The following is a 25163-nucleotide window of genomic DNA, read 5'->3' on the forward strand; positions in this document are numbered from 1 at the left end:
CAAGGCACCAACAAGTAGCACAGTAACGCCAGTGAACCCCACAGCCCTTCTATGGCTCAGGCTATTCTTTAGGGAAAAGTGCTTAGCAGCCTTAAATGGCAAAGTCACAGGCAGCAGTGGCAATGATGGGGATAGAGAGGATGGGTAATGGTCAACCATATAAAGTCTCCTAGAAACAGAAGCAGGCAGGACTCAAGCTCCCAGGATTTAGAACATCAGTGTATTGTGTCATCTTGGAAAATGCCTCTCCTTTCCAAACAAACACCTGCAAGTTGCCAGAGGCCACACAAGCAAATGATGGAAAACAGAAGTCTTATAGGAGAAAATCCTGCAGTCACAAAATTGGGGAAACTTGATAAGACATGATGCAGGAGACTCCATGCCATTGGAGCCACGATGTGCTTTTAGCACAAAGCAAGCCAGGTGGTTTATTAGGGGAATAACACATAGGCTTCTTTTAGCACAGATTATGTACTATTATCAACATAATTTAAAGGCCTATTAGGGTACTTAATCTTAGTGGTATCTATAAAAAATTCTACATGTAATGGTCATTAAAAAAAACAAGATTATTTTGCAAATTCCAGAGAAATTATATTTTGCAAATTATATGTGCTTTGCATGTGCAAATGTTGGTTGTTTTGTGCAACCATGATCACATTATGGTTTTTTTATGTCAATAATAGCAGTTGCCATAATGTGGTGTGTGTTTTGAGCTCCTAGTAATTTTGCTGTCATTCTTGTCCAGCGGTTAGATTCACAATTTCTAAGTGACTAAATGCAGATGGTGATTTCAGCCATGAAATTAAAAGACCCTTACTCCTTGGAAGGAAAGTTATGACCAACCTAGACAGCATATGGCACCCCACTCCAGTACTCTTGCCTGGAAAATCCATGGACGGAGGAGCCAGATAGGCTGCAGTCCATGGGGTCGCTAAGAGTCGGACATGACTGAGGGACTTCACTTTCACTTTTTACTTTCATGCATTGGAGAAGGAAATGGCAACCCACTCCAGTACTCTTGCCTGGAGAATCCCAGGGACAGGGGAGCCTGGTGGGCTGCCGTCTATGGGGTCACACAGAGCTGGACACAACTGAAGCGACTTAGCAGTAGCAGCAGCAGACAGCGTATTAAAAAGCAGAAACATTACTTGGTCAACAAAGGTCCATCTAGTCAAGGCTATGGTTTTTCCAGTAGTCTTGTATGAATGTGAGAGTTGGACTATAAAGAAAGCTAAGCACCAAAGAATTGATGCTTTTGAACTGTGGTGTTGGAGAAGACTCTTGAGAGTCCCTTGGACTGCAAGGAGATCCAACCAGTCCATCCTAAAGGAAATCAGTCCTGGGTGTTCATTGGAAAGACTGATGTTGAAGCTGAAACTCCAATATTTTGGCCACCTGATGCAAAGAGCTGACTCCTTTGAAAAGACCCTGATGGTGGGAAAGATTGAAGGCAGGAGGAGAAGGGGACGACAGAGAATGAGATGGTTAGATGGCATCACCGACTCAATGGACGTGAGTTTGGGTAAACTCTGGGAGTTGGTGATGGACAGGGAGACCTGGAGTGCTGCAGTTCATGGGGTTGCAAAGAGTTGGACACAACTGAGCGACTGAACTGAACTGAACTGAAATGTCTTATCAGGTATCCTTGGAGATACTTCCTCTGGCCTCACTGGGGCAAGACCTGCATTGTTGATGAGTCACCACTGTTTCATTTACTGTTCATCAAAGCTATGGCGCTTCTTCCCACAACTCCTATGTGATGCTTGGCAGTCATAGGAGACGAGGGGAGATTTTATTAAAATGTGTCCATTTTTAGGCTATTTTCTTTATTTCTGGCATCTCTGGCATCATGCTTATGTTAATTAGTTCAGGCTGCCATAACAAAATACCAGATGAGACGGCTTAAACAACAGACATTTAGGGGCTGAAAGTCCAAGATCAAGGTGTGGGGAAGTTTGGTTTCTCCTGAGGCCTTTCTCCTTGGCTTGCCCATGGCCACCTTCTTGCTGTGTCCTCAGTGGTCTTTCTTCTGTGTGTGTAGAGATCTCTATCTTAATCTCCTGTTCTTATAAAGACATCAGTCAGATTGGATGAGGTCCCACGCGTGCAATTTCATTTTACCTTAATCACCTCTTTTTGGCTCCTATCTCCAACATAGTCACATTCTGTGGACCTAGGGGCTAGGACTTCAATATGTGAGTTGGGAGGGGGGTACAAATTTAGCCTGTAATAATGCTGTTTCCCAATATTTCTCTGATTAGTTCTACACTTCTTGTGAATCCCTTCAAAGTGGCCGATAAAAATCACTCAAGTCAAACTTAACCGTATTTTATTCCCTTATAAATGAATATGCTTTGGGCATAATTATTTGGTCCCAAATGATTTTAGTATCCTGTCCACAAAACTTTCAAGTCTCTGATGAAACAAATGAAATGTAGGAAGGAAGGAAAGATCCGTCCTCCCAGAGAGAAGTAGGAAACTAAAGGTCTGTCTCAGGCATTGTGTATTACTGCAGGCATCTGATTTGACACTGTCCAAATGACATTTGAAAAGACCCTGATGCTGGGAAAGATTGACGGTGGGAGGAGAAGGGGACGACAGAGAATAAGATGGTTGGATGGCATACCAACTCAATGGACATGAGTTTGAGTAAGCTCTGGCAATTGGTGATGGACAGGGAAGCCTGGCGTGCTGCAATCCATGGGGTCACAGAGTTGGACACAAGTGAGCAACTGAACTGAACTGAAAATGTATTGACCTCTTCACAACGTAGGGCACCGGGAAGAAACAGGAGACATTTTCCTTTGGTGCCCCAAATGAAAGCTCCCCAGCCTTCCTTCTTTTCACTCCCTTTCAAAACCTGATTTCCAGAAAGAATTTGAATCTCATTCACAGTAATCTAAGACTAGACACAGAGTGAATACTAGGGATTAAAAGTGTTTCCTTTCCCTTGAAAATTTCCTGTGTAACTGTATCAGACCTTAGGCTTCGATAGAACTGTCAAGCATCCCAGACCAGATGCATGAGATTTGCCAGAGGAAGCTTTTTCCAGGATCTGAAACCACCCCTCCAGCTAAGTGCCTTCCTTCCCGCCCCTTCCCTTCTTTCTAGGAATATAGCCTGTATATCTGTCCTTCGTGAGGGATTGTGGATGACTCAAAGATGAGAGAAACGCAGGCTTTACCCTCAGAATGCTTAATAATTCAGTAGGGAAAATAGATACACAAATAACTGATCTACGGGAAACAGCAATAAGTGGTGTAAAACTAGCTCACTTTTATTTATTTAGTTTTTGAAATTATTGATTTAGGTAGTTTTGGCTGTGCTGGGTCTTCGTTGCTATACATGGACTTTCTCTAGTTGTGGCAAGAAGGGACTGCCCTTCATTGTGGTATTTGGGCCTCTTATTGCCGTGGCTTCTCTTCTTACAGAGCACAGGCTCTAGCACCATGGGCTCAGTGGTTGAAGCTTGCGGGATCTAGAGCTCCGGCTCTAGTTGCAACTTGCAGGCTCTAGAGCTCGGGCTCAGTAGTTGTGGCCCACTGGCTTAGTTGCTCTGCACGCTATGGAATCTTCCTGGACCAGGGATCTGACCGATGTCCCCTGCATTGGCAGGTGGATTCTTATCCACTGCAGCAGCAGTGAGTGAGTGAGTGATAGTCGCTCAGTCGTGTCCAATTCTTTGCAACACCATGATCTGTAGCCTGCCAGGCTCCTCTGTCCATGGAATTCTCCAGGCAAGAATACTGGAGTGAGTTGCCATTTCCTTTTCCAGGGGATCTTCCTGACCCAGGGATCAAGACCCAGGGATCGAGCACAGGTCTCCAGCATTGCAGGCAAATTCTTTACCATCTGAGTCACCGGAGAAGCCTACTGTTAAGAGACATTTCTAAGTATAAAGACAGGTCAACGTAAAAAGTATCAGCAGATACATGCTTCACCAGGGAGGTCCCTACCTCACTTTTAGAGTTGGGAAGAAAGAGGTCATTTTGCATTTGTGGAAGCAGAAAGGACTGAGTTACCATTTGAAGTCAACCTTGAAGAACAGGTAAGGGAGAAGTCATTTTAGGCAAGGGGTGTGACATGTTCAGTGTCTGGTGGTGAAAACTAAATATGCATGTTTGAGCAGCATGATGCAGAGTCAGATCTCAGTGATGGGGGCAGCGGCAGTGTTCAGTAACTAGCTTGTCACAGCACGAGTGAGGCTCAGCGGGTAATGCCCCAGAACAAGGGGAATGGAGGCAACTTCCCCAGTGTGAGGGGTGGAGGAAAGGCCCCCTGTCCCCCCCTACCCCCCCTCCTCAGGTCAGCCTCACTCTCAGCTCCCTTGTCCTGGCCTCAGCCTCTGCTGCACTCTAATCAAGGCCATAGGCATGTCCAGCTCTTTGCAATCCTGTGGGCTGTAGCCCACCAGCCTCCTCTGTCCATGGGCTTCTCCAGGCAAGAATACTGGAGTGGGTTGTCACCGTTCCACCCCTCAAAATAGATAGGTGAATGCAATTTATCGTGATAAAATGTATCTGGTGAATCCGTATTGACCACCATTTGCAGCAGTGATCTTTCCCGCTCCGTTTTCCTTGTTAGGAAGGAGTTTATTGTTGCCTGCTTTGCTTGGAGAACAGGATCTGAGAAGCAGATTGATTGTAAGGCAGGACACAGCTAGATTGCACAGGGTTGAATGTGAGAAGGAAAAGTTCACCCAAGATTTACCAGAGGCTTGTAGACAGAGTGCTTAGTGACTGAGCGGCAGTAAGATATCTGGGCCGGTGGGCCAGCAGCCTTGCTAGAAAGAAAACTCCCTGGATGAAGAGCCAAGCCCTTCCCCTCCATGCAGGTACTCGGGACTCATGGAGTGAAAGGAATAGTTAGAGACACTTTTGCTCCTTGGTTTTCAACTTTTGAACTTTCATGTCCAGAAGCTATTCATTTACATGGATTTTTTTTTCAATGTTATTTATTTATTTTTGGCTGCACTGGTTCTTTGTTGCTGCACTGGGCTCTCTGTTGTTGCGCTGTGTGTGTTTCCTGTTGCGGTGGTTTCTCTTGCTGCAGAGCATAGGCTCTAGGCCTCTGAAGTTGCAACACATGGGCTCTAGAGTACACAAGCTCAGTAGTTGTGGTGCACGGGCTTGGTTGCTCCATGACATGATAGATCTTAGTTCCCTCACCAGGGATCAAACCCGTATTCCCTGCATTGGCAGGTGGATTCTTAACCACTGAACCACCAGGGAAGTTCCCACATGGATACTTTTAAAAAGCATCATTAAATACTTTGAGGGCCAGTAGTGTCTTCCCAGAAAACACATCTATAGGTTGCCCTTAAAGAAATAAGTGGGAAGGGATGTGAAACAAGCACCAGTTCATGCAGCGCCGATGATGTGCACAAATCCTGCTAAGTGACACGGGAGAACACTGAGGAAATTGACTGGGACCAAAGCTGGCATCCTTCAGGATCTCAGACTGGATGTATATTTTTAAAGCAAACGCAGAGGAAAGTATATGATAATGGCTTTCTTGGGTGGATAAAAAACATTTGAGAACTTTTTTTTTTTTCTTTAAAAAGAATAGCAATTCTAAACTGGCCCAGATGGACAGAGACATGTTTAGGAGTGACAATGTGGAGAGAAATCCTGTATTTGCTTAGTGGACTAAGGATAAACCTACTGTTCAGCCTTTTGAACTGAAAGGAAGAGGAAGCAGGAGCCACTGGCTCTGGAAAGTGTGTTTGGCTCAGTTCAGTTCATGGAGGCAGTTGGTAGTGGCCCATGCACACACAGATTTTAATAAAGAGATAAGGTTGGGTATCTTCTAGAAGCATAGCTTTGCAGGCTTGGGTTGGAGGCCCTCACTCGGTCCTGTTATACTGAGACTTGGTTTGGGAATAATCCAGGAAGCTATTTAAAACTACAGGTCCCAGACTCAGGCAACACCCACTAAATGAGGATCACCATAAGGTCTGGGACCAACTGATAGAACTCATAACTATGTCATCATCTGGAATATATTCTGTGAAAATAGTTCCTCTTTGCTGAGTACAGTCTGAACTCTTAGAGTCCCTCACTTTTATATTTGGCTTTGGAGTTTAGTTTATTTGTTCAACCAACATGCCCAGCCTTGTGCTGGGCCATGAGCATACAAAAGCCAAAAGGGCACAGCACCTGCCCACAAGCCCATGGTCTATGGGGACATCTGCAAACCAGCCATTGTTCAAGGCATGCTCAATGGGCCTCTACTGTGAGTTTGAGGCCTATGAACCAGAGGTTCATGACATTGTACAGGAGGCAGTGATCAAGACCATCCCCGAGAAAAAAGAAATGCAAAAAGGCAAAATGGTTGTCTGAGGAGGCCTTCCAAATAGCCATGAAAAGAAGAGAAGTGAAAGGCAAAGGAGAAAAGGAAAGATATACCCATTTGAATGCAGAGTTGCAGAGAATAGGCATGGAGAGATAAGAAAGCCTTCCTCAGTGATCAATGCAAAGAAATAGAGGAAAACAATAGAATGGCAAAGTCTAGAGATCTCTTCAAGAAAATTAAAGATACCAAGGGGACTTTTCATGCAAAGATGGGCTTGATAAAGGACAGAAATGGTATGGACCTAACAGAAGCAGAAGATATTAAGAAGATGTAGCAAGAATACACAGAACTATGCAAAAAAAGATCTTCATGACCAAGATAATCACTATGGTGTGATCACTCACCTAGAGCCAGACATCCTGGAATGTGAAGTCAAGTGGGCCTTAGGAAGCATCACTATGAACAAAGCTAGTGGAGGTGATGGAATTCCAGCTAAGCTATTTCAAATCCTAAAAGATGATACTGTGAAAATGCTGCACTCAATATGCCAGCAAATTTGGAAAACTCAGCAGTGGCCAAGGACTAGAAGACATCAGTTTTCATTCCAATCACAAAGAAAGGCAATACCAAAGGATGTTCAGACTACCGCACAATTACACTCATCTCACACGCTAGCAAAGTAATGCTCAAAATTCTCCAAGCCAGGCTTCAACAATATGTGAACCATGAACTTCCAGATGTTCAAGCTGGATTTAGAAAAGGCAGAAGAACCAGAGATAAAATTGCCACCATCCGTTGGATCATAGCAAGAGAGTTCCAGAAAAACATCTACTTCTGCTTTATTGACTACGCCAAAGCCTTTGACTGTGTGGATCACAACAAACTGTGAAAAATTCTTTAAGAGATAGGAATACCAGACCATCAGACCTGCCTCCTGAGAAATCTGTATGCAGGTCAAGAAGCAGCAGAATTGGACATGAAACAACAGACTGTTTCCAAATCAGGAAAGGAGTACGTCAAGGCTGTATATTGTCACACTGCTTATTTAATTTATTTGCAAAGTTCAGTTCAGTTCAGTTCAGTTGCTCAGTCCAATTCTTTGAGAACCAAGGAACCACAGCATGCCAGGCCTCCCTGTCCATCACCAACTCCCGGAGTTTACCCAAACTCATGTCCATTGAGTCGGTGATGCCATCTAACCGTCTCATCCTTTGTCGTCCCCTTCTCCTCCTGCCTTCAATCTTTCCTAGCATCAGGGTCTTTTCCAATGAGTCAGCTCTTCGCATCAGCTGGCCAAAATATTAGAGTTTCAACTTCAACATCAATCTTTTCAATGAATACCCAGGACTGATTTCCTTTAGGATGGACTGGTTGGATCTCCTTGCAGTCCAAGGGACTCTCAAAAGTCTTCTCCAACACCACAGTTTAAAAGCATCAATTCTTCGGTGCTCAGCTTTCTTTATAGTCCAACACTCATATATACTTGACTACTGGAGAAACCATAGTTTGACTAGATGGACCTTTGTTGACAAAGTAATGTCTCTGCTTTTTAATATGCTGTCTAGGTTAGTGATAATTTTCCTTCCAAGAAGCAAGCGTCTTTTAATTTCATGGCTGTAGTCACCATCTGCAGTGATGTTGGAGCCCAAAAAAGTAAAGTCTGACACTGTTTCCACTGTTTCCCCATCTATTTCCTATGAAGTGATGGGACCAGACGCCATGATCTTAGTTGTCTGGATGTTGAGCTTTAAGCCAACTTTTTCACTCTCCTCTTTCACTTTTATCAAGAGGCTCTTTAGTTCCTCTTCACTTTCTGCCATAAGGGTGGTGTCATCTGCATATCTGAGGTTATTGATATTTCTCCCAGCAATCTTGATTCCAGCTTGTGCTTCTCCCAGCCCAGCATTTCTCATGATGTACTCTGCATAGAAGTTAAATAAGTAGGGTGACAATATACAGCCTTGACGTACTCCGTTTCCTATTTGGAACCAGTCTGTTGTTCCATGTCCAGTTCTAACTGTTGCTTCCTGACCTCCGTACAGATTTCTCAAGAGGCAGGTCAGGTGGTCTGGTATTCCCATTTCTTTCAGAATTTTCCACAGTTTATTGTGATCCACACAATCAAAGGCTTTGGCATAGTCAATAAAGCAGAAATAGATGTTTTTCTGGAACTCTCTTGCTTTTTCCATGATCCAGCGAATGTTGGCAATTTGATCTGTGGTTCCTCTTCCTTTTCTAAAACAAGCTTGATCATCTGGAAGTTCACAGCTCACGTATTGCTGAAGCCTGGCTTGAAGAATTTTGAGCATTACTTTACTGGCATGTGAGATGAGTACAATTGTGATGTAGTTTGCACGTTCTTTGCCATGACTTTCTTTGGGATTGGAAGAGTACATCATGAGAAATGCTGGACTGGATGAAACACAAGCTGGACTCAAGATTGCCAGGCAAAATATCAATAACCTCAAATATGCAAATTCAGTTCAGTTCAGTTCACTTCAGTTCAGTCGCTCAGTCATGTCCGATTTTTGGTGACCTCATGAATCACAGCACGCCAGGCCTCCCTGTCCATCACCAACTCCCGGAGTTCACTCAGATTAATTACACCACCCTTATGGCAAAAAGCGAAGAACTAAAGAGCCCTGTGATAAAAGTGAAAGAGGAGAGTGAAAAAGTTGGCTTAAAACTCAACATTCAGAAAAATAAGGTCATGGCATCTGGTCCCATGACTTCATGGCAAATAGGTGGGGAAACAGTTGACAGACTTTATTTTTCTGGGCTCCAACATCACTGAAGATGGTGACTGCAGCCATGAAATTAAAAGATGCTTGCTCCTTGGAAGGAAAGTTATCACCAACCTAGCAGCATATTAAAAAGCAGAGACGTTACTTTGCCAACAAAGGTCCATGTAGTCAAAGTTATGGTTTTTCCACTAGTCATGTATGGATGTGAGAGTTGGTCTATAAAGAAAGCTGAGCGCTGAAGAATTGATGCTTTTAAACTGTGGTGTTGGAGAAGATTCTTGATAGTCCCTTGGACTACAAGGAGATCCAACCAGTCAATCCTAAAGGAAATCAGTCCTGAATATTCATTGGAAGGACTGATGCTGAAGCTGAAACTCCAGTACTTTGGCCACCAGATGCGAAGAACTAAATCATTGGAAAAGACCCTGATGCTGGGAAAGATTGAAGCGGGAGGAGAAAGGGATGACAGGATGAGATGGTTGGCATCACCAAGTCAATGGACATGAGTTTGAGTAACCTCCGGGAGTTGGTGATGGACAGAGAGACCTGCCTTGCTGAAGTCCATGGGGTCACAAAGAGTTGGACATGACTGAGCGACTGAACTGAACTGAACTGACCTGGGGAACTGGAGAGGTTGACTTCTGTACTTTCGAATTTCAGCCAGGATGCCAAGTCCATTAGAAGACAACTTGCTTGGAGATTAGAGACTCGGCTGTCCTGCCTCCATCCCCCACCCCCTCTTGGTCACAAGTTCCCAGCTTATTGTGCAGGAGAGTCCACGTGATTGTCCTCAAGGTGCAGTGCCTAGTGAGTCATGGTCGAACATACAGCCAGTACCTGATCTTCATTTTCATACATATTGCGCACCCGTAGAGAGATTCACTTAAGTAAGGACCTTGTAGCTCTTGTAAGGAGTGATTCTGTTTAACAGAATTTCTTTGAGCAGTGCTTTATCTGTTTCATATAGAGAGATCTTTAGAACGAAGGAATAAGTACACTCAAAGAATTAGGACAAAGATACCAGCTTTGGATTACAAACCTCTGTCAATAGAAAAACATCCAGTTCTACCTTTTAAGAGGAGCTGCTCTCATGCTCTCTTCTATTAGACTGAAGACATACTCTGGTAGGATCTCATCAAAGGCACATTATTCTGTGTTTGCATCGTGCCCTTCCCGCACCCGGGGAAAGCCATGAGACCTAGCCTTGCAGTGTGTTGTGTGCACGAGTGCACACACATGCAGGGTTATGGCTCTCTGACATCACACAGCATCACTGCATAGACTGATGCTCAGATCTGCATCCCAGGCCTGTGGGCGGCAGCTCCTACTGTGGCCATTCACAGCGCTCACTGGACTTCCACTCTCATCTGCTGCCTGCTGGAATTTCTGCTGACAAGAAAAGCTATTAGGAACACTTGACTGCTTTTAGAACAGGGGGCTTTTTTCTTCTCTTTTGTGGAGAACCATTATGTTGTATAAAATAGGTGTGTATTTAATGTCTGTATGGTATATATCTATGGGGTATCGCCTCTATTGCTTCATGGCTAAATTTTAGGCTTTTCTGGTGTTGCACAAATTTCAGTCTGTTTTAGAATCCTAGGTAGGAGTGAGTCTTGGAGAAGAGCTCATCTTTGCACCCATGGGATAGCTGTACCCCAGGGGATGCATACTGATGTGCCCAAACTCAAAGCCCTAGTTAAGGGCAGAGCCAAGGCTTCAATCTAAGACCCTCAGTCCTCAGTCTACCCAATTAAGGCATTTTGCATTTTTAGCAGGACTGCTTTTAATCCAAATTAACTTAGTCCCATTCTTGCCTTAGGCCTATAAAGTGATAATAAATGAATACAGCAGAAAGCCTAAACAAGGATGATTTTTAATTTAATTAATGACTGTTGTTTTCCCGGAATATGTTTATTTCTATTATTTAAAGGGCCAAAAAAATGTACTTTGTGTGTACAGGAATGTGAAAGCCCTCACAATCCAGGGCTTTTCATAAATATTGTCACAGGTATACACAACCCTCTTCCATTTAGATGTTTCTAAATGGGAACCCTGTGTGTCTGATGGAATAGTTTGCATAGAAAATATGAGGATGGAACTTCTCTGGTGATCCAGTGGTGAAGAATCTGCCTTGCAATGCAGGGGATATGGGTTCAGTCCTTGGTCAGGGAACTAAGATCCCACATGCTGCAGGGCAAATAAGCCTGCACACTGTAATTACTGAGCCTGTGTGCTGCCACTAAGACCCAATTCAGCCAAATACATATTTTAAAAAGGAAGAAAGAAAGTATGGGCTTTATTGCACTGAAAAGTTGTTAACTTTTTGTGTGTGTGTGAATGAATGTGAGTGTCGTAGAGATTAGTTTAGGTCTCTGTCTTTTGAGAGATGCAACTATTCCTCTCATGAGATGAAAACTAAATTAGATTATAAATACCAGGTCATCAAAACAACAAATGAGAAAAAGCAATTGGCTGAACCAAGAAGTGTTTTTATGTAGCTTCCAAAGCATTTAAGGGCCGAGTCCTGGGCGAGTCCTGTGTCCGGTTTGCTTGCATTCACAAGCAAACACCAACCAGAGTCCCTGGCTTTTGCCCTCCTCTGTCACCTCTGCTGACCCAGAGAAGGAGAATGCCAGGGGCACAGCCCTGTGGTGGCCAATCAGCAAGTGATTGTCAAAGTGTCCAAATCCAAATGTGTGTTTAAAGAAGGGCAGCGTTCACGTCACACATATCTCTGAATGGCAGTTGTCCTTGATTTATTGGTGTTCGGTAACGAGTGTGTCCAGCTCATTCAGCAGAAGACCCCATCCTTCCAGGTCAATCCTCCGCCTCCGGCCTTTACAAACTCAGTATTTTCTGCTTCTGATCCTGACTAGTTATAACTGCTACCATCACACTCTGGAGTGGGATTCAGACAATTTGATGCATAAAATGCCGGGCAGCATTATTCTGAGGGTAGTGAACAAGAGTGGAGGCTGGATAGAGGAGGAGAGTCAAGTGTGTTATATACAATGTGCTGTTTTGACGGAGCATGCAGCAGTGAAGTTTTGTTCTGCTATGTCCTATGTTGGATGAAGGAGGGATCTGATACGTTAGGTTCAGCTTTGGAGAGAGCCCTGTACGCCTAAGCTGTGTGGCTGTGGGCAAGCTACTTGCCTTCTCTGAGTCCTCACTGCTTCTTTGAGGAAAGAGGGGAACAGCCCTAGGTGAAGGTCCCAGCTTCTTTGAGCCTCATGTCACCATATACTTTGCTGAGGCTTCAGCTCTTGTCACCTCTTGAAAGCAGGAAGTTGGAATTTACTTTTCCTCCAAGTGTCTTCCTTTCCTCTCCAGGAATCTGCTGAACTGTCCTCAGACTGAAAACTTTGCTCTTAGTTTGGAGTGATATAAGGAAAGTTTTCATATGTTTCATCCTGAGTGGTGTTTTACAAATGTGCACGATCCAAAAAAAAAAAAAAAAAAAAAAAAAGTTTGTGCCCTGCTTTTCTCATCCGCTGGAAAATTGCCAAAATCTTTCAGATTATTGAGAGAAATTAAGTAATAGTCAATCTGCCAGAACATTTATGCTGGTTGATCATTGAAGGATAGGCATTTGCTTCTATTAATAATTAAAATCAAGTATTCACAGGTATTAACCTGTTTGACCTTCAGGAGATGAAAACAATTTTGGTACAGTTGTTAATGTCTTAACATTCCTGCATATCAATAAAAACTGCAGTGAGTGTTACCTTGGACCATGGCAACTATTTCTAGGATACATTTTGAGACATAAATACTGGTATACGTTCATTGTCCAAATGATCTTGGGAAAAATCATCCAGTGAGTTCTAAGTTGCTTTTTGAAAGAGGGGAAAACACTGGGGGCAAATGCTCCAGAAGGCACACTTCATTTTTATGCTGCTTTTATAGTTAAACCATTAGAGTATTTGCCACTTTAAAAATAAAAACAGAGCCAGTAATGAAATATTTATGAGAAATTGCTACAGTGCTTGCTGCATAGTTTCTAGTGGAATGTTGCCGTGCTTCTTATGTTGAGAAAATAGAACCTATTCAGCGTTGAGGTAAAACAAGAAATGATCAAACCCAGATGCTTTCCTAAAATTATATTTTCAGTGCATTTATGTGTCTGTTTCAAACTGTGCTACATGCTAAAAATATTTTCCTTTGTAGGCCGAGGGAAATTTCAAACCACATCGAGGGCATCATAGATCAGATGGTTTTTCTTAAAAGCGTTAAGGGCATCCTGGTTGTTATTAGCCCCGGCTTTATAAGATGACATTATTTATGCCGCAAAGAGTCACAATTCAGTTCTTAATTTTAGCAACTTTATTGGCATGAAAATGCATGGGAGGTAGTTCAGAATCAAGACATCAGAATGGGGGACAGAGACTTCAGGGCAGCAAGTGACAATGGGGCCAGCCTGGAGAGAGTCCTTTCAACCCTGCTGCCCACTACCCTGCAGAGAAGTCGCTCCCTAGGTCCAGCGGCTCCTTCGGCCTCTGTTTCAAGGATTCCATCTCCTCTTCCCTCTGTGCTTGCTCCTTCTCCCCTCAACTGTGCATGCTGAAGCTTCATATCCCATGTGGCCAGCCATAGACACATTCTCTTTAAGACTCTTCTTGGTTGTATTTATTACAAAGTTGCCTCCTGAGTTCTCACTGGTTCTCTCCTCCTCGAATTGTATTTCTTTGTTACTGCATTGATTTTGTAATTGAGAGATGTCTTCCTGGTTTTGGCATACTTTTAGTGAATTAAACTGTAAATGGGTAAATCAAAGAATATATAGGTTGTATAACTCCCTGTGAGAGTGAAAGTCACTTAGTTGTATCCGACTCTTTGTGACCCCATGGACTGTAGCCCGTCAAGCTCCTCTGTCCATGGAATTCTCCAGGCCAGACTGGAGTGGGTAGCCATTCCCTTCTCCAGGGAATCTTCCCAACCCAGAGATCGAACCGAAGTCTCCTGCATTGCAGGCAGATTCTTTACCGTCTGAGCCCCCTGTAGAACTGTATTTTTTATTTAATGCTTCTTCCCTCCCCCCAGAACACTGGGGTATATTATCTTATGTATTAGAATATCCAGAATGAAAAAAGGGCTATCATTTTCTTGAGTCAGTGCATTTTATTGAGCACGATGCTCAGTGTCTTATACATAGTATATACCATTGCTGTACGCTTCTTCTAGTCACAGCTCTCTCACCTGATGTCAGCCTTATTGACATCATTATTACATGCATGTTATGGATGAGGAAAAGGAAATCTATGTAACTTAAAAGCCCAAGTTCTTAATTATCACATTATTGTTGGTTTTAAATGTATGTATCTGCTACTAGGATTTTAAGATGTTTTCGCATCTAGCACCTGGTCAGGCTGGTATCTTCAGAGAAGAATGTAGAAATATCAAATTTCATTTTATGGTCTTCCTGTAACAACAGTGGGCTTATTGTTTTAAGTGAGGCGGGGTCAGAAACAGAATGATCTCCTTTAGAATCAGGCCTACGAGGAAGAGAGCTTGCTCCATTGAGTCCACCAGTCCTTAGGGAAGGGACAGGCACTAGTTTGTGGTGGCTGAGATGGGTCATATCTCCCAGGCTGTGTCCAGTGGCATCGTGTCTGTGTGGTGATCGAATGAGGCTTTTTATTAGGCGGTCACAACTCGGTTACTTTGAGATCTCTGAAAGGTTGTGTGCTTAGTCGCTTAGTCGCTAGTCATGTCCGATTCTTTGTGACCCCGTGGACTGCAGCCCACCAGGCTCCTCTGCCCATGGGGATTCTCCAGGCAAGAATGCTGGAGTGGGTAGCCTTTCCTTCCTCCAGGGGATCTTTCCAGGGATCAAACCCAGGTCTCCCGCATTGCAGGTGGATTCTTGACTGTGAGCCACCACTTAGGTTCTGAGGAGAAAGAGGAAAGGAATTAGCGTTAGCTGGTCTATTTGTTGACTTCACCGTCTCATTGTGTTCTCAACACAGCTCTGCAAGGCAGATGGCATTATTTCTGCTTTATAGGGGCTGAATGCCATAGAGATGGCAGGAATGGATGCACCCATTGGAGGAGTCTAAATTCTCAACTGTGTACTTCCCGTTACACATGGCTTTGTACAGAAATACTTAAGCCACATTCACAAGCCAGCACCAAAAAATAGCAACAGCATATTTGGTTGTATGTTAGCATGATCCAGTGCCCGTGAACCTGAGAGCAAGGCAGTGAAATAAGAAGTGCTCAAATAGAAGGCAAAGCTAAAATAGACCATAGTATTTAAACTATAAACTGAAAAAAAAAAAAAACCTGTAAATTGAAATCCATTATAAAAACAATCAAATGACCACAAGATTGTTAGGTTTAAGAGATTCTAACATACCCAATATTAATATGAATATAAATGCGCAGGGTGGATTTTTAAATTCTGTGTATTAGGAGATGTTTATGATGAGTCTAATAAAGCTCCAATGTTCTTTGTGGTTCTTTTCCATCTCATACTACTGGGCACAAAAGCTGTGTTGTGTGCAGAATGGCTGGGTTTATCCCTACTAGAAAGAATTTATGTTTGGTATCTAAAGAACAATGCGAGTTTGCTGCTTGGCTGATCAATGCTGGATCAAGTTCACATTCCCCGGCTCCTACTCTGCCACCTACACATGCAGGGGGTGGAAGCAGAGCAAAGGGAGGGAGAGAGAGAGAAAGACAGAGAGAGATGTGAGCTCGGGCTTTCCTAATATGGACACAGCTGGGCCTATGTAGCATTAAATATTGATTTAATCCACCGCTGGAGGAAACATCCTTTAAAAAGTAAAGAGATTAGCAGCCAATTAATTCTGGCCCCTCCCATTATTTTTCCGGAACATCTCTTAGATGGATCTAAATGTTTGGTGAGCAAACATTGTGGAAAATAGCTTTTTCTCATGTATTATTTACATTTGGGACAGGCCCCCCACCTCCTAAATTGTGATGGATTTTACTCTCCCGTGTGTGTGTGTGTGTGTGTGTGTGTGTGTGTGTGTGTGCGCCTGCTTCTTAATAAAGGCAGGATGATTTAGGCCCATTCTTGTCATTTGCAAATTGTGATTTCATTGGGTTCCTTTGGGAGGCCAGATGATAGGCAACCCAGTGTGAGTGCCAAGATTTTTAAAAATAGAAATATTGGCAAAAGAAAAATAGACATGCCAAGGGCCACAGACTCTAAGGAGCATGGGTACTCCATGCGCATGCACTTACAGATACCACACCCATTCCATTTTAGGAAGTAACCAAAGGGACCTAGACATGAGTGTTTGCTTTTCAAACTAGTAAAGTATTAACATATACGTTTGTGTTTTAAATGAGTGACTGGTATCATGGGAATTCCCTGGCCCTCCAATGGTTAGGACTTGGCACTTTCACTGCTGGAGCCTGGGTTCAATCCATGGTTGAGGAACTGTAAGGTCTGTAAGATCCTGTAAGCCACGTGGCAGAGCCTAAATAAATAATAACCAATAAAGCATTTTTTCAGAATAGTTTTCCTGTAATATCAATGTAGTATGTCTTTTCTAAACAAGGAAGTCCATTTGGCTAAAGCATGGTGCCCAAGGCTCAAGGAAGTCTACCTGGGTTGCTTCCTGTGTGAAATAGCTTTTGCACACAGCAAAGGGTCTCTTCCATTGGTCTTTTCCACTATCCTCAGATCCTATGCAACAATCTTCCAAATACTTACTTATACATTTCAAGGGAATGGGTGGCAGCCATCAACATGATCAGAACATTGTTCACAGGGGATGCATGGGAAATATACCACCTCATGTGTACAGAATTCGAGGTCAGCCCTGAAATTAGGGTCCCTGAAGATAAGGACGTATGCTGTTTTCAGTTCAGGATCCAGAATCATATGAGGAACCTGGAAAAAATTAAAATGTCAAATATCCATCCATTTTTGCCTTTCTTGGGGTACCGTTGAGATCTTCTACTTCTTTTTAATTCTTGTTTGTACTGTGTGTGTGTGTGTGCATGCGCACGCGTGTGTTTAACTAATCTTGCCCTGAAGTTTACCCCGAAGAGTAAGCTACAGGAAATGCTACCCTGGGTCAGCCAGACAGCCCATCCTGTCCAGCTATGTGTTTGCCATCTGCCCAAAGTGACTTATTGTAATAGAACACAATAGTTGGCTATCTTCTGTGGCATTGACCTTGAAATTTAGATGTCTCCCAAACACCTGGAGTTTCTTCATAGTAACTTATTAGAGATGGGTCATCATTAAAATGATCCAAACCAGTGGCTCTCAACATAGGTTACACATTGGAATCCCGGTGAGGGAGGGGGCCCTGTGTGCCTGGGGCCCACTTTCACAGCAGTCTGGAGTACCTCCTGGGCATTAGGCTTTGTAAACTGTCCTGGTGATTCTAATGAGCAGTGAGGAGTTGGTAACCATTGATCTGATACCACCCCTACATAATTTTATATTTCACCTGTGAAACTCTTTAAGATTATTGTGTCCAAGAATGTTCAGTTTAGTTCAGCTCAGTCCAGTCGCTCAGTCGTGTCCGACTCTTTGTGACCCTAGGGACTGGAGCATGCCAGGCCTCCCTGTCCATCACCAACTCCCGGAATTTACCCAAACTCATGTCCATTGAATCGATGGTGCCCTCCAACCATCTCATCCTCTGTTGTCCCCTTCTCCTTCCACCTTCAATCTTTCTCAGCATCGGGGTCTTTGCAAGTGAGTCAGCTCTTCAAATCAGGTGGCCAAAGTACTGGAGTTTCTGCTTGAGCATACAATGAATACCCAAGACTGATTTCCTTTAGGATGGACTGGTTAGCTCTCCTTGTGGTCAAAGGGACTCTCAAGAGTCTTCTCCAACACCACAACTCAAAAGCATCAGTTCTTCGGTACTCAGCTTTCTTTATAGTCCAACTCTCACATTCATACATGACCACTGGAAAAACCATAGCCTTGACTAGACGGACCTTAGTTGGCAAAGTAATGTCTTTGCTTTTTAATATGCTGTCTAGGTTGGTCATAACTCTCCTTCCTAGGAGTAATCGTCTTTTAATGTCATGGCTATAGTCACCATCTGCAGTGATTTTGGAGCCCCCAAAATAAAGTCTGACACTGTTTCCACTGTTTCCCTGTCTATTTGCCATGAAGTGATGGGACCAGATGCCATGATCTTAGTTTTCTGAATGTTGAGCTTTAAGCCAACTTTTTCACTCTCCTTTCACTTTCATCAAGAGGCTCTTTAGTTCTTTGCTTTCTGCCATAAGGGTGGTATCATCTACATATCTAAGGTTATTGATATTTCTCCCGGCAATCTTGATTCCAGCTTCATCTAGCCCAGCATTTCTCATGATGTACTCTGCATCTAAGTTAAATAAGCAGGGTGACAATATACAGCCTTGACGTACTCCTTTCCCTATTTGGAACCAGTCTGTTGTTCTATGTCCAGTTCTGTTGCTTCTTGACCTGCATACAGATTTCTCAGGAGGCAAGTCAGGTGGTCTGGTATTCCCATCTCTTGAAGAGTTTTCCACAGTTTATTGTGATCCTCACAGCCGTGAATGTTAAGCACCTGTGAAGAATTGCAGTCATACACATATACCAAGGGCAATATACTAATATCTATTTTCTATCAAGTCTGTTCCCTAGACCTTTATGGAATAGGATTATATTTTACAGGCTGTGTTTTAATCTATATGTTTAATTTGTGGTTTATTCTCTAATAAACAGATATCTTCCCTTGTGGCTCAGCTGGTAAAGAATCTGCCTGCAATGTGGGAGACCTGAGTTCAGTCCTTGGGTTGGGAAGATCCCGGGGAGGAAGGCGTGGCAACCCACTCCAGTATTTTTGCTGGAGAATCCCCATGGACAGAAGAACCTGGCAGGCTGCAGTCCATGGGGTCGCAGAGAGTTAGACACAACTGAGTGACTAAGCATATATCTTAAAATCAGGCAAGATGTTCCCTGAGGTCTCCTGCTGGCATAGAAAGAACACTACATTTCCATCCAGGAGATCTAAGGCCACACAATGTGAGATACTAAAGGCATTATACTTCCTGAAGACTTATTCTCTTCATCCTGAAGATGGGACAATGTGAGAAACAAACAGAACAGTCTGTATGTGGGAAGTGCTTTGTAAACTTAATCCTGTACAAAATTGACCGCTCTGGTTCTTTCTACCAGTTCTGAGGTTCCGTGGTCTCTGGTACATGTAATACTTCAGCACTTTTTTTTTTGTCTTCAGGTCACTTTCCCCCAGCTTTTAGTGATGTTGTGTTGCTTCTTACTTCCAGTAGTCTAGACTTTGATAAGTAACAACTGCCTCCTCTGGTAAGCACATTGCACTTGTCATTTGATCTTAACTCTATGAGAAAGAGGCCTAAAGAAGTCATAGAGCTAATATGTGGCAGAGTCTGGATTCAAACCCAGACAGGCTGTCTGGGCACTTTTGCCATGTTGCCTTACTGCCTGATCATACTAGTCTCCTGAGAACAGGGTGGAGTCTTATTCATCTTTGTATTCACAAAGTCCAGTGTTATGTTTTGCAGTAGGCAAACTCAGTATGTTTGTTAAATGAATAACCGGTCTATATGTTCCTCTGGTTTTGATATCAATCAAAAGTGATAAAATACTTGGTTGGTTAACATTTTTATATCAGTCCTCTGTGATGTTTGTATAGTATATTTGTTATGGGCTTTATTTTTTAACAGTTTTTTTGCTCAATTTTTGTAAGAAGAGTTAATCATATGTCCTTACCTTCTATACTTAATTCACTGCTAAGTGTTGTTAATGGAGCAAAATATTAGAACCATAAAATTTTTTTCAGACCCCTCTTTCTCCCTCCAAAAAAGAAAGTGAAAGAAAGAAAAATAAACCCCCAATATTTTATTTATTTATATTCCTTCTTGTCCAAAACAGAAGTAAGCAAACTCTTGGAAAGCAAAATACAAAATGATAAAAGTAAGTTAAAGTAAGAAAACAGAAGCAACATGAAAATAATGTTAGGAAAATAATATGGGGCCAGAAATTATATTAGCATACAATATATATCCCCTGAAGTTCCTATGGCTGCCTTAAAGTTGGGTCACAGAGCTTTCTAGAAGAAGGAAAAGGGATAAATTTGCAGTATTCATGAGGTAAACCAAACATTTGCCTAAGTCCAACTATTCCTGTTGTTGATACTACGGAGAAGTTTTTCCTGTGGGTCCTCACAGAAAATTTCTATTTAATGTAATAAACAGCCCTCTAAAACCATTCTTACAGTAAACACTGTGATGGATTTTATGGGCTGTTTTTTATAATGGATCTCAATAAAGGTTGATGGCTTCTTCCCAGAACATAGTGCAGTAAGAGGAATTTCGCACAGCACCAGGATGATGCATCCCATGCCAGCTGTGTGGTCGTCTGCCTTCACCTCAGAAAATCTCAGACCATCTGGGGTCAGAGTTTGAGTTTCAGCCAGCTCTGTGAACCTCCTGACCATTGGTTTGGGAGGGGCTGTGCACCCTGATTGGGGAGCCAATCAGTTCAGTTCAGTCGCTCAGTCGTGTCCGACTCTTTGTGGCCCCATGAATCGCAGCACGCCAGGCCTCCCTGTCCATCACCAACTCCCAGAGTTCACTCAGACTCACGTCCATCGAATCAGTGATGCCATCCAGCCATCTCATCCTCTGTCGTCCCCTTTTCTTCCTGTCCCCAATCCTTCCCAGCATCAGAGTCTTTTCCAATGAGTCAACTCGTCGCATGAGGTGGCCAAAGTACTGGAGTTTCAGCTTTAGCATCATTCCTCCAGAGAAATCCCAGGGCTGATCTCCTTCAGAATGGATTGGTATTGGGGAGCCAATAGTTTATAGCTAATGCTTCATTCAGAGAGGATCAAGAAATGGAAGAACTGAGTATGCTTCCTCAGACAAGCTCATAGAAACTTCTGAGCAACAGTGAATTCAGGAATATGGTTACTAAGAGAAAGAGATTCTGTTAGCCAGGTCACTGCAAAGCACTTTTAGGATAGCTCTCCTTTTTTGAAAACTATGCTTTATAAAGACTTCCACTGAGAAGTTCATTTGGCAGTCCTCTTTAGAGAGAAATTAGGCATTCGTTCTAATACAGGGACAAAACAGGCAATAATACGAATTATAATTTTTCTAAAGTCAAGCAGTCAAATTTTAAAAAAAGGTATCATAAAGGAATGTTACATTTTAAAATGATAGAGCAAAATTTAAAGACATAAACATAGGATAACTTAGCCCCTAATCCTTGCTTGTCATTATTGGCAACTTAAACTAACCTTGATTTTATTTCCAGATGTGTAGTCTCTTACCTTTTAATTTACCCTGAGCATATGTTGACTGTAGGGTCCTTCTGTAGCCAGCAAAAGCTTCTGGACCTTTCTCCCTTGTTTGGTACTAAAAGGCCCTTTGACTTTTAGTGGATGGGAGTGTAGTGTAGTGCCCATGGGAGTGTAATCTGCAGTCAGCAGCTATTTGGTTTAATTAAAGGGCTCCCCTGGTTTGCCCTCTCCGCCTTCTGCTTGCCTAGGAGGGCCATGCTGCTCCTCATTCGTCTGGACTGCACCTCATCGCAAGGCAGTTATGAAACTGGTTATCACCATCATTTTCCATGGAAAGGAATCATTTCCTCTCAACTAAAAAAATAAAGGGTTTCCTTCTGAAAGTAATCCCCAGCCACTAGGTTAACTAAATGCTTTTATTTTAAAGCAACGGCATTTTTCTCGGCTTCTGAAATTTTCTTCAGCTATTATAAACTGCTTTGACAAGAAAGTTTCAGTAAACAAGTTTTTTTCAAAACTTGCATCTCTACTAGACAAATAATCTTTAAACATGTAATTCAAACAGAAAACATTTGTTTTTAAAAGATAGCTTTAAAGTACTTTCACCACATTTTCAAAGATAATTATTAGAGCATTCATCCTCAACTATAAGAATTTAAATTTTTAAAAAATAGTCTTCAAGTTTCTCCACATCCTACCTTCCCTAGGACCTGCTCATGAAGCAAGGTAGGTTTAGGTGGACAAAAGAAGAAATGTGTTGAGGTTATATTAAACATGATCAACAAGAATTAATATTTTTCCAGTGTCATGAAATATGTCATTCAAGATTAAATTCAGTTCCTACCACCATTTTGGAATACAACTTTAGTGATTAATATATGAGGGAATCTGAAATTCTTATTTCCCATTTGTAATTTTTTTAAAGCATCACTTTAGAAATACCCTGGCAGGGTTATTGATGTCCCATGGTGTCTCCTTTTTAAAAACGCACAATTCTGTTTTCTTTACAAAATAAGATATTTTAGTAGAGAAACAAAAAGGACTTAATTAGAAAGACCTTCATCTTAAGATTCTCCCCAGTGAAATTTCATATGCCATTTATTCAACCATTTATTCCTACATTGGACATTGAAATCCAATCAGGGAAACAGACATTTGATAAATTAGTAAAAATTGTTATAGTAGAACTTCCTTGACAGACCTGGGTTTGATCCCTGGGTTGAGAAGATCCCCTGGAGGAGGGAAAGGCTACCCACTCTAGTATTCTGGCCTGGAGAATTTCCATTCACTTAATACATTTATTGAGCATCTATCTACTATGTGCCAGGCAGTATTTTTAGTGACTGGATAAAGATCAGTAAGAGAAGAGACAGATCTCTTTCTTCCTGGATGTTGAAATCCAATCAGGGAAACAGACATTCAATAAATTAATAAAAATTGTTATAATAGAACTGTACTGTACAGGAGTGAATTCTAATGTAAACTACAGTAATGTTAGTCGTTCAGTCATGTCTGACTCTTTGTGACCCCATGAACTGTAGCCCACCAGGCTCCTCTGTCTATGGGATTCTCCAGGCAAGAGTACTGGGGTGGATTGCCATTCCCTGGACTTTACTTAATAATGTAGCAAATATTGGTTCATTAACTGTAACAAATTCTCTCACTGATGCAAGATACTACTAATAAAGGAAACTGTGAGTTATGTTTGCATACAGGAACTTTGTGATATCTGCACAAATCTTTCTGATTTTCCTAAAAAAATAAAGTCTCTTAATAAAAGATTTTAAATATCCATAAAAGATAATTACTTTAAAGGAAATAAATAGGATCTATTAGAAACATAGCAGGAGGACATAATTTGGATTGGGGAGTAAGGAAAGAGCTTTCTGGAGAAGCATTGCTTAAGCCTAGAACTGGAGAATAAGTAGAAGCCAGCCAGGCAAAGAAGGTACCATTTGAACTACCTTTGTAAATATCATTCTGGTTTCTTTGCTGAGGATGGATTGGGTTTGGGGGGCAAGAGGACAAAGGAGTCAAGCGAGTAGGCACTTAGAATGCATCACAGGTGTGGCTACCCACTCAAAGTCCTAGAAGAGCAGAGTAACAGTAGGATGCTTGTTTTTGCTCAGCTTGTGCAAGAAACTGTTAGGTTCTTTGTGAATTGGGTGCTAGGAAGTTTAAAGGAGACTGTCAATGGCAGCAAGCCGGGGTTCCCAGGTCTCAGTTCCTAAGATCTTTCCAGTGGCTCAGTGGGATTTTTAGAATGAGGAATGATCTGTGTGTGTGTGTGTGTGTGTGTGTGTGTGTGTATTTGAGACCACAACCAGATGAAAATTATAAGGGGAGAAGGCTTTTAATTGCTAACTACCCAGCTGTAACAGCAAATTTTTATACAAGTATGTATAAGGTTTAATTTGCAATAGTTACCTTTCCTCCTGCTGCTGAATTGTTGGAATTTACTTTGGCTTTGTTTCTTCTAAGACTGCATATTTTTTAATTGTTGCTAAATCAACCAAGAGGACACTTAAGAAACGTCCATTTAGGCATGGCACTGTACATCAATATTGAACTGCTGGTATCAGGGTTTTTAGGGACAGTGAATTCCCAAGGAAAAAACTTCTACTGGGTAGATGGAAATGTCGGTTGGTGATAGATTTCTATTGATTCTGGAACTGTTTTTAGTAGCATGAACGCTTAAATAGTTCAAAGTTTTATTTCCATTTTAAATTAAGCAGCTCTACAATTACATAATCCACTTTATCATTTGTAATGTTTACCTGCCTATGTATGTGCATTTGAGACTTGCAAGCTATGTTATTTTTATGCATTTCTTTTACAGTACAAACATTGTATGTGATGGTTGTACATCATGTATAAAAAGATTCGGTAACACTTTGAAAAATCTTTAGCAAATGAGCATGCATTTCATAGCACTTAGACAATAATGGTTAATATGTCGATTTAACGCTCTGTAGGCTTTTCTTTTTTTAATTCCGGGAAACACAAACACAAGTCAAGAATCTCCCATTTGAGCAGAACTGTTGTTTGTTTTAGGAAACAGAAATGCATCATCAATGTAATTTTAAGTAGTTCAGTTATGAATATGGGATGAAGGGATAAAATGAAGTTTTCTACTCTGATGTCTCCATTAAGTAGCTCCCCTTTGTGTAAAATACTCCATGGCAAAGTTGCTTCTATTTAAAGTAGTGAGTTTGATCTTGGCTTTGATCTAAAGCTTTTGATCTTGAAAGAAGGATGGAGTAGCAATAAAGAGAGAGCAAGAGAGATTTTCTTTAGAGAAATGCGATAAAGTTAAAGGAATGGTCAAGATCAGCAAACGCGAGTGCGACCCGACTCTTCTCAAGCACTCACCGCCCCCCCCCGCCCCCCCAAGCTGGCTCAGCTGCTGAGGATGGAAAGAAAGCCTTTTGGAGGGTCGGCGGAAAAAAATGAGGGTATCGTACACTTTTCTAAACCAAGTGGAAACGTTACCCCTATTTTTGAAAAAGTATTGTCCCCCTTCTTAAATTCTACTAGTCGCTTTGGCGGGGAGGAGGGGGGGCGAAAGCCGGGCGAGAGCACCGCCAGGCGCGCTCAACAAGAGCGCATCAGCTCCCGCGACCCGCGGGCGGAGCTCGGAGTTTGCCTTTCACGCGCTCGCGGCTTCTCCCCCAGCAGGTCACCTGCCTCCTCCCCGGAGTCCGGAGGGGGCACTGAAAAACGTCCACCTAATGGCGTCTAATTCTTTCCCAGGGGAAACTCCATTAGGAAAGTTCCTCTCCCTCCGCGAAGGCCATCTGAACACTTGGGTTTCTGACTCGCAGAGCGAGTTCAGGCTGGCGGCGGCGGTGAGGGCGCTTCTCCCGCT

The 25163-nt window shown here is 42.4% G+C and overlaps 1 protein-coding gene across 1 annotated transcript in view; it reads left to right on the top strand.

Annotated features, from left to right (window-relative positions):
- AOPEP (aminopeptidase O (putative)) overlaps positions 1 to 25163 on the top strand; it is a 415716-nt gene that overhangs the window by 312305 nt on the left and 78248 nt on the right. The window lies entirely within an intron of this gene.

Source organism: Budorcas taxicolor, chromosome 8 (genome assembly GCF_023091745.1).
Source record: "Budorcas taxicolor isolate Tak-1 chromosome 8, Takin1.1, whole genome shotgun sequence".
Classification (NCBI taxonomy): Eukaryota; Metazoa; Chordata; class Mammalia; order Artiodactyla; family Bovidae; genus Budorcas; species Budorcas taxicolor.